Raw genomic sequence first — 11,518 nt, 5'->3', positions numbered from 1 at the left:
TAATGAAATTCAGTGAATCTAATTTCGGGATCCTTGATGAAACAAAATGCTTTTTGGACTCTTCGGTGCCGGCCGGATGGGATGAGGTAGGTTGGTACATCATCCATTGCCCCCACACCCTCACAAAGCTACAAATTGAGTCATCATAATATGTTCCTCGTCGTCGATTCGGCTTCACTCACTTCACGTGGTTGCTGGTTCAATCGAGGGTCGGTGTGGTGGTTCAGCGAAACTCAAATTAAACACCCTCTCCTCGTGGACGGCGCGAACTTACTTTGTCAAGTTTAGTCTGTATCTATATAGCTACGACATGGCCTCTTCCAATTTTCGTATATTTCAACGATTTTTGATTACACCATCGGGACCGGGACCGAGACCGGGGTGCGCGCGCTATTTCAGGAACCCTCTTTGATGAGGAGGAACATTTTCCATTCCGTGCATCTGGTGCGGGAGCTGTTGACACAATCACGTTTATTATCAATGGTAGCAAAGGCAGCTACTTTCAAAAAGAGAACTGCGAAGGGATGGTGTGCCCACAGTTTCGGGCCAAAGAGCGAGTGATGTTTGATGTGCTTCTGATGGGTTTCTCCGTAGCGCGAAAACTGAAGAAAGTATGTCTCCAAGCTTGTACTGCCACTTGGTTGCCTCGACCGACCTGGAATGCTTTGAACTGACTGATTGTTGTACCTACTGTTTCTGTTTCGTGAATTGAAGGAAAATTGATAACAAAAAGACGATGTAGTACATTTGCGGAAGAAAGATCATTCCGCAGGCGTATGTAGAATGTTTGAGAAGGATTATGGTCCACTGATCATACTTCAAACCGACGACTTGGTGGAGCGGACCTAGCAGGATGATTAGAACACTTGACTATCACTCCGACGCCGAGGACCTGGAAGCGAATCCCACTGTAGACAAATTCATAAAATGTGGGTTGTTCCTTCGGAACGGAAGAGAAGCGTGAGTGAGATGAACAAGCTCCGGGTTGAACGACTCGTTGTAAATGAGCATGAGCATACAGTGTATCAAACAATTGTCCGTACAGCAATTTTTTCGTCAAAATAATTTTTCGTTCAAATGTTCATAACTTTTTTGAACGTCAATCAAAAACGCTGAAATTTTGACCAATCATAAACCATATATTGAAGCTCCATTGGTAAAGTTTTAAGCGAGATTGAATTAGTGTTCTGAAAGTTATAGAGCTTTTAGTTAATCTTGATGGATTATTAAACAAAATTTTAATAGTATATATCTCAAAGAATATTGCATAAAATACTTTCAAACTTTTTTTAGGGAACACTACACATGAACATTCAATACACAATCTTGTAAGGGTTAATTTGTTCACTACAAAAGATATGAAAAATCCGCTAATGTAGTTAACGATGTTTATAAATTTACCATATTATGCACATATAATCTGCCAAACGTTTTCAACTAATAAAAGTGCATTAACTTAACGAAAAATGCATAGAACCTATTCTACATATGTAATTTAGTAGGTCCTGTACAAAAATATTACATTAAGAGAGTGTGAAAAACTTGAAAACACTTATTGGCACTTGTTTTGGTCAAAATATGATAAATTTCCAAAGAGTACTCAGAACATATACAGATTTTTCATATTTGTTGTAGTGAATATAAAACCTCAAACGCAGCTGCATATGAAAGCCTAAGATACAAGATGTAACACAACAAAAAATGAAAAAGTTTCGCCAAATACATATTGAGATATAATGTTTTAAAAATTCGTTAAAAAATCTTAAATGTTTTACTAAAACTCACATAACTTTCAAACACTTGTTCAATCTCGCTTAAAACTTTACCAATGGAGCTTCAATATATGGTTTATGATTAGTCAAAATCAGCGTTTTTCATTGACGTATATAAAAGTTATGAACATTTGAACGAAACATTATTTTGGCGAAAAAAATGCTGTACGGACAATTGTTTGATATACTGTACATCGCACAATTTGTGGTTGCTACTCAGTGATCGCGATCGAAATTGCACAGATAACCAATGAATGGGGCTTTGGATTAGCATTACGTTACATTACATCATTCTCAATGTACACGGTTTGAGAATTCGCAACTATAGCAAGGTCAATACCGGCGCCGTTCACGTTATTACGGTCATTGAGGATGGGTACGAATGTTATTAAGGCTCAAGCATCCGTCATCATTTTTCGGAAAACGAAAAGCAGTTTTTTCACTGTAAATCAAAACAATGACCATGAAAATATATTCACTGTATTCCATTCCTCGTGTGGAGTGCAGTGAATACATTTGCATGGCAAAATCTTTTGTTTTGGACGTGAAAACTGCTTTCAAATTCTTGATGATGGCAATGATTTCAATGACGAATGGTTCAACGTTAAGACAAACGTTGACCGAGAATTGATGCATCTCCATGGTTGGTGATATGATCTGACAATGGATCTATTTATACAAACCACAAATGCAGAATAAGATACTAAAGTGGAGGCCATATACTTACATGCTTTCATTTACCATTTACGCATATCGCCTCCACTATAGCAATTTATTCAACAGCAATTGAGTTAGTATCTGTTTTCGATCTTACTTCGGATGATCTTTCAGCTGCGTATGTACAAATATAGCGTAGAAGCATCAGTTTTGGTCTGTCAGGTGTTTAACCATAGTGCGGTATTCAGTCTGTTGCGATCCAAATCGAAATAACTTTATTTTTTACGAGTAGGTCCTAATATAAAATAATGACGCTGTGATAATAACGGATTTTGATTAAAAATGGTAGAAAAAAAATAATTTTCCTTAAAAAACTAGCTCTCATATATCTGTTATGGCCAGGATGCTTCTATTTTGGCCACTCTCATAAGAATTACACTTGATTGGTCAAAATAGAAAACAAAATTGAGAATATGGCCAAAACTGAAGCAGTGCTTCTATTTTGGACAGTGCCATTTTTAACGTAAAAATCAAGTATTAGCTTGATTTCTGCATTTTTCCTTTAAAATATAAATTGATACCTTTCATTCGATACATTGATAGTTATCATAGTACTATTAGCTATTTTTATATAAATAATTCCACTTAGACTGACTAAAACCGGTGCCCACAACCTATAGCTCCCTGACTAGATGCACAAGATCATAACAAAAGTATAACAACTGTTGTTAGAAATAACAATAGTTGATATATTTCTGTTATAAGGATTTTTCCATGTAAATATCCATAAAAAATATATTAACATTTGTTATAAGTTTGGAAACAAAATTATAACAAAACTTGTTTCATTTCATCTGTTTGAAGATGAGTAACAACTGGTAGTTTCTGATACTCGGAGTTTTCGGCTATTCAGTCTTAAGATTTCAAACGGTTGTTTGTTAACTGCCAATAGCTGAATAGCCGAAAACTCCGAGTAGATGATTAACAACATTTGTTATAATATGCATTGCCTCCAACATAATTTCGTTACACGTTTTTTGCATACTTTGTTATATTTTTGTAACAAAGTTATTTCAGAATTTATAACATTTTTTTGTGGTTCCGTGACAAAGATTGATAATTTTTGTTATTTTGGTCACTCAAGCCAAGAGATTTATAACAAAACTAGTAACAAATTTGTTCTGAAATATGTAACAGAACTTATTTTGTTACGATTTCGCAAGTTTATTCCAACAAAATTTGATATAATCTTGTTATGGTTATATCTCAACTTGTTATATTTTTGTTTAATTGGAAAGAGTTTTGTTAGTTTTTTTGTTATTTTAACTACTCACGGTACAACTACTTCACGGCAACATTTATCATTGAGATCTGATGAATTCAATTCGGCTTTGACCCTATGAATTCATCCATGTGAGTAATGTTCTACAACGCGGAGAACCTTTTTTCGAAAATTCTCCATAGTAATTCCCATATAAACCTATTTTACTTTTGGGCCACCATTAAATCACCACCGAAATAGCTGAAAATTTGACAGGACTCTAGTTTTCCACCAAGGATTGCAATGAACATATGGGAGCTTTGAATTTTTGACATGTTTAAAGTCTGAACTGCCCTAATGCGCACCCATCCAACATCTCCATCCACGCACACTAACCCACGCAGGCGGCTACGCTACCTTCGCCCCTGAGAACGTTGGTCGGATGATATGAATCATGGATAGGAGAAAAACAATTTCACGTGCAACAGGTGGTGAATTCTTATCTTTAGTAAAAACCTAAGTTATATTAAATATTTCGACACTATTATTCTAAACCATAGTGTAGAGTCAGGCAGGTACAGTGCTACAGTGTTTAGAGCCTATAGAGCTCGTTCTTGAGTTTGCTCTAACCTAAACTATATCCTAAAACTAAAAACCTACATGCAAAGGTAAAATACTGATGTTAAAATCTTAATGAAATACTTATGACTAGATGTTTTAGTACGGTGGATTTGAGGCTACATATAACGACCAAGACCAAGCAGACAAGGACTCAATCGACCTTTGTAAACCTGATCACAAACGAACATTCACACAGCAGGACTAAACGTAAGTTACAAGGTACAAAATACCAACTGAACATTTATCTGAATTCTAATCGAACATAGGCTTATGTTAAGACTAAGACATGCAACTTATGAAGAACATGTAAATAACCAATTAAAGGAATGTAATAATATCCACTTTAAACGTAAATCCTATACCTCCGGTCCTTTGTGGTGTTATTTATTTGGAAACACCCTCGTGTTATAATAAGTTGGCAAATTCTCAACAATAAGTATATGCAAAAGAAGAAGAAGAAGAACATGCTTGCCATTTGCGGACTCCCGGAATCTTCCCTATACCAAATAAATCCATCTATATTTACCAAGCACTCAATCAGCCTGAAAAAAAAAACCCGAAACACCACCAAAAAAAAACCATAAGTTTTCAATTTGTATATATTCTATATGGAAATTTTTGCCATTGCAACAGAGTTCTTCTGTGTGAAATTTTGCAAATAAACATGATTGATATGAATGACCGAAAAAATATTAAATTTTGAATTATGTATTTAAAACTTGCAATTTTCCACTATTTTAGATTCATTTTTAACAGTTTTCAAAACGGCTTGCGGCCTACACAACATCCTATCTATACTGTATAGTATACTACACGACTATGTGACAAAGCCAAATAGAATATATAACCTTTTAAAGAATGCCCTTAACTACCTCCTGTAGGGGAGTCCGTTTGGCACAACTTCGGGTACTGTAGGGTGGGCCAACTTCGGTGGTCTATGGGAGGCGCAGGTCAAGTCCTTTAAAGGACACTTCGAAGGTGTTGAAGGTGGACGAAATGTTGTGCCCACTGGTGTTACGGCACCATCCAAGTTTTTAATTGTGTTAAGAAAAATTAAGGTCAAGTTGGTATCGTCTTGTGTACGTTATGTGGTATGGTGAGGGTCTCGGAGTACATTGTGCAAACAAAGTTACACATCGTTAGTAGCACCACAGCGCTCGCTACCGTCTCTCATCCGGAGGAATGCATGGTAACCTCATCAAAGCAGTCGTCAACCTTGTGGTAGTGAGCTTGGCCAGCCCTTCTATGCGATCAGCGCATCGATAGGATAATGGACGTATTTTTGCCCAGGGCATGTGTGTTGGCCCACCCTGGCTTTTTTGACGTAGGACTACGTCTCTCTTTTCTATACCGGGTGTCATTCTAAATTTTCAGAAATCAGCCGCGTTACGTTTGAAGTGGAGATTTTGAGCGTTAATAACTCAGCCATTTCTCGTTAAATTTTCAAAATTTTGGCTCCAATCGATTGCAAATCTTTACACCAATTATGTCCAATATTAACATTTGCTGATTTTCAATAACAAACTATTGAAAAATTGGGAAAAGTAAACCCATGTTTATTCCAGCCAATCACGAACGAGCACATTTTGGATGCTCCCGTCGAATATAAAAGCTACTGCTTCTTCGCATCTTCCCTCATTTGTCTTTGTCGTCTCGAGGTGAACGCATCGAACGAGAGCTGCCGACTTTCTTCGTTTGCGTTTTCGCTCATTATTCTTTGACGGCCGTGTCGGCTCGGTGTCGGTGGTTGTCGGCAAGGGTGCTGTTGCACATTCGCCATCTAACCGTCTAACGCGGCAGACCAAGGAAGGAATACTTTTCATCGATTGCTCGGCGGTGGTGGCAGAGGCAGCAGCAAAATCCACCAAAGAAAGATCCGCCACAACGAATGTGCGAGTTGCGTCGCTTTTCCTCGGGGCTCGGTCCTTTCACGGATTGATTGACGGTGGCGTATTGCTGATAGCATCAGGAAGAATATCCAGGTCAGCAAGCGGCGGGCCAATTCTCAACGGCGTCCAGCATTCAGCGCTAATAAGATCAATGCGCATTGGGTGGCATGATGAATTGATTTTAATTTCTACCTAAAACCGTCCAAAATTCAAACGGTTCTTTTCAGAACCATCGAAAATGCTTCCTAGAGAGTTAATTGGATAAATTTTCTGCATCGACCGAGAAAGTGTAGTGAAAACAAGCAGTGAAAGATTGAATTCTTGGTGGTGGCTCAGCAACAGTGAAGGCGATCACTAATCTCATCCACGGCAGCAAGCGGCGGGCCAATTTTCGACGGCGTTCAGCATTCAACACGGAGAAATCTAACACGCATTGCGTGGCATGATAAATTCATGTCAATTTTATGTCTGAAATCGTCCAATATTCAAACGGTTCTTTTCAGGACCATAAAAAATTATTCCTCAAGAGTTGTGAATCAGATAATTATTTCATTCCATCGCTCTGTAAACGTGTGGTGCAACCGAAAAGTGAAAAATTGTATGCTTGGTGGCCCCGCAACAATAATGATGCCGGCCACTAATGATTCCACCAGGAATTTAGCAACGCTTTATCCTATCCAGACCATTTTTGTGAAACATTGTTTAATTTAATCATTTTTCCAATTAAAATAATCTAAATCTTCCAATATTTTGGTTACTTTATTCGTTAAATGAAAATCTTCCCATTTCTCGGTTGATTAACCGGTTCAAGCGTCTGGTGCATGCGGGGCGGGACATGCAAACGAAATAAACTGGAAAGCCAGTCGAATGGGAGGAGCTTCATCTGCCAATCTAGGGACATAAAAGCTGTTCCCCCTGATTTCTTTCGTCATTTTCGTTGGATCAGTCAGGCGGGGTGGATGTCAGATGTCACCTCCACAGCTGAGCAGTGGCACATCAACCCAGCCGCAGCTCTCGGCTATCGTGCGGATAGCACCAGGAATCTCATCCATGGCAGAAAGCGGCGTACCAGTTTTCGGTGGCATCCTGTATTTAGCAAGGAGAAAACCAACACGCATTGCGTGACATGATGTTTTCATGCCATTTCGTTCCTAAAATCGTCAATTAATCAAACGGTCCTTTTCAGGACCACCGAATATAATTCCTCAAGAGTTGTAAATCAGATAATTTCATTCCATCAATCGAGAAAACTGTGGTTCAATCGAAAAATGAAAGATTGAATTCCGGCCACTAATCGTTCCACCCAGAATTTAGCAACGCATTGTCCTATCAGAACCATTTTTCGTGAAACATTGGGGAGCGTCCAGAAATTACGTCACGTTTAAAGGGCGGTGGGGTCAGCAAAGTGTGACGATCCATACAAAAATTTCAGAGGTCCCATGCAAAACGTGTGACATAGGGATGAGGAGGGGTTGAAAATGTCAAACTTTTGTGTGCCGTAATTCAAGGACGATCCCTTGTTTAATTCTAGCATTTTTCAAATTAAAATGATCTAAATCTTTCTATATTTTGGTTACGTTATTTGTTTAATGAATTTTTTTCTCATTTCTTGGTTGAAAATCGTTTCAAGCGTCTGAAGCAAGCGGGGCGGGTCATGCAATCGAAATAAACTGAAAAGCCAGTTGAATGGGAGGAGCTTCATCTGCTAATCTAGGGGCTCTGATTTCTTTCGTCATTTTCGTTGGATCAGTCAGGGAGGTCGGAGGTGGATATCACCTCCACGGCTGCGCAGCGACGAGTGATAGCACCAGGAATCCCATCCACTGACCACGGCTGTAAGCGGTGGGCCCGGCAAGTATAATGGAAGTTACCTCCGCAGCTGGGTAGCTGCGCACCAACACAGCGACGACTCTCGACTATCTATCTGATAGAACCAGGAATGTCATTCACGGCAGCAGGCGGCGGCAGTTTTCGATGGCTTCCCGTATTCAGTGTGGATAATTTTCAATTGTCTTTCTAAAATCAACCGTTATTTGAACGGACCTATTCAGGACCAGAGAAAATTATTCCTTAAGAGTTATGAATCGGATAATTTTCGGATATATTTCAACGATCGGTAAAAGTGTAGTGCATTCGAAAAGTGAATGGTTGAATGCTTGGTGGCTCAGAACAGCAAAATCGGTCACTAATCTTTCTACTCGAAATTTAGCAACGCGTTATCTTATTCTGACAATTGTACCTGAAACATTGTTTCATTCTAATATTTATCGAATTAAAATGATCTTAATTATTCAATACTTCGATTAGTTTATCCGTTCGATTAGAAATTGTCTCAAAGAACGGTTGCAGTCGTTTGAAGCGTCTGCATTAATGTGGGTGGGTCATGCAAACGAAATAAACTGGAAAGCCCGCCGAATGGGAGGAGCTTCATCTGCGAATCTAGGGGCATAAAAGCTGTTTCCTCTGTTATCTTTCGTCATTTTCCTTGGGTCAGTCAAGGAGAAGGCAGTTGCCACCTCCCAGCTAGGCAGCAGCACACAAACTCAGCGATGACTCTCGGCTATCGTATTGTGGAATGAGTTTCACGTTAAACTTTAATTGAAAAGATCTATCTAACGCCGTTCAATTATCTAATAATTTTATCCGCTCTATGAAAATTCTCTCGTATAACAGTAATTTGACCATTTCTCTTCAAAACGAAATAACTCTTGAACTAGTCAACATCTTTCCAAGTAACCGAATCAGCTGAATAACAGCTTCTTGAACTAAAGTTAGCTTAAGAGTGATTTGTTTTACTCTTATACAGCAAAAATGTTTGTTGGGTTATAAATGCGTTCAGTGAAAGCGATCACACAACAACTTTACTCAACACATCAGTCCACCATTTGTATTATCATAACAACAAGCATTGTATTATTGAAAAATAAAAGTCGAAATCTCGTTCCAGCCTTTGTCCTACGTCAACATTGCGGTTATGTCTCAGACATTACCCACTCCTAGTTTTTATTACATTTATCATATAATCTCTACCAAATCTTGACAAATGATTATTGGAACTTCCAATAATCATTTGCCAAGATTTTGTAGAGATTATATGATAAATGTAATAAAAAACCCAGGATGGCCCAAAATACGTCCACTACCCTAGCACGAAGCACGAAACACGAAGTTACGAAATCGAAAAAGGGCGGTCATTCGACCTCAAAAGTACCTAAGCCCGGTAGAGACTACCACTCAGGATTGCACTCTACGGAGGATGCGCCCTTCTTGCCCAGGTAGGCAAGTTGTTCCGGCTGCAAAATACTACATACAGCCAACTACAGCAAATTATTTTCGAGAAAATCGTCAACTAAACCATCGCCATACGCACCACCATTACGAAGTATCGCGAGAAGCAAGGAAGGAAGCCACTTATCAATCGATAAGGCGGCGCAAGGTCATTTTTTGGCATTATGACCTTTTCTGCATAATATCTGTTACGGGAACAAGCGGCTCTGTCCGAATTTTATGAGCAGTTCGCTAACTCAGTATTGTGGTGCGAGAAAGCCATAAACTGAAATATTTATTGTTTGTTAAATTTAGGTTTACATACAAATAATCCACTAACAATTTGTTAAGCTACTTTTACATTAGTTCAATAATAGTTTGTGATTGCTTGTGTTCCTGTGGTAAGAGTTTATGTAGGTTAGAATCAACTTAATCCTTTTTGTGGCTATGTTGGTCTTTTTCTACTCAGAGTAAATATAAGGGAGTAGAGATCAAAGTGGATAATGAAATGATATATATTATGCTGCGCATAATCGCATAGTTGACGTAACCACCATTGACAATGTCAGCACTCACAAGCTAATGTGTATCAAATGTGCATAACTGCATAATTGTGACCAGTTTTATTCAATAGAGCACAAGATCTAATAACTAGCTTGATATCAACGTGAAAAAAAAATCATAAACTTCTCAATAATCATTGTTAAAATTTCAAAAGTGTGTTGAAAACTACAGTGGCGCTTACGTCAACTATGCGAATATGGGCAGTATAGTATTCGCTAGGTTGCGATCAAGTATGAAAATTTATAGAAGGTGAAATTATGCAAGTAGGCCATGATTGAACAAATACATCGAATGCGTGAAACTTCTGCCGTACGACCTGTGCTTTTAAACAGATCGGCCTGGTGGGTAGTTCATACCACCTTACCAAGACTGGCAAAAGTTTCAGGCACCCGACTGCCTATGTATTATTCTGTTTTCACCACTTGCCTAATTTCACCTTCTAAAATTTTCATACTTGTTCACAGCCTAGCGAATACTATCATATCTATCATTTCATTATCCACTTTGATCTCTACTCCCTTATACTCTGAGTATAAAAAGACCGATATAGCCATAAAATGATTAAGTTAAATGTAGGATACGGTTGATAAATCAGAATCTGTTAGAATCAACAATATACATTCCTATGATTTACTTCGGATCTGTGATAGAATATCTGTGATAATATTTAAACAAAGATTAAGATAGTTTAAGTTCACTTATCATTTAGCTGTAAGATTTAACTGTTAATACTTTGTTGATTATCAAACCATTCAATTCTTATACCGAAGCACAGCTTTTTATACTTCTACTTACGAGTAACAATCTTATCTCTGAATTAAACACATCATCGCATCTGACAATGCCGTGTAGGCTAAGTGTCACAACCGATTGGATATGTGGCAGCAAAACAAGTTTTAAATTCTTTCTTTTATTGTGCGATCTTTAGTAGTTCTTAATCAAAATACCTTTTAATTGAATGGGCTCAACTGAATGTTATATGTAAATTGTTAAAATTGAAAATTTATCTTGCAGTCTTCTCATTCCAGAGCTACGCCCCTGAACGAGCCGTAGCTAAAAAGATGACAGATGGAAAATTGATGTTTGCATAGCCTTATCGCGCAAGAGGTTGTCATTTCGGTCTATACTGGAGCAGGGTGTGGGTCGCCGTCGATGGTGGAAGTTACGCTCCGCCGAGAATCGCATTATCGTCTATCTGGTTGCAGTCAGTACGGAAAAGGAGAACTTCTGGCCTGTCTCCAGTTCAAGGTAGAAGAAGGTGGGCAGATTGCTCTGCCCCGATCTATTGCTGGTAAGGACAGGCGCAGTTCAATATTTAAGTTTCCTTTGCACTACCGTCTCGAGAACCGATTCACCTTTGTACAGCTTCCGCTTCTTGTTGGAGACGATGCGATGATGGTGCTGACTGAGCTGGCAAGGAAAGTAGAAACTCGATGAGTGGTTTGTTTTGTGGAAGATGAAACCATGGTCATGGCGGTGAAGTGCGG

Source organism: Aedes albopictus, chromosome 2 (genome assembly GCF_035046485.1).
Source record: "Aedes albopictus strain Foshan chromosome 2, AalbF5, whole genome shotgun sequence".
NCBI lineage: Eukaryota > Metazoa > Arthropoda > Insecta > Diptera > Culicidae > Aedes > Aedes albopictus.
Note: the sequence above shows the minus strand (reverse complement) of the source record.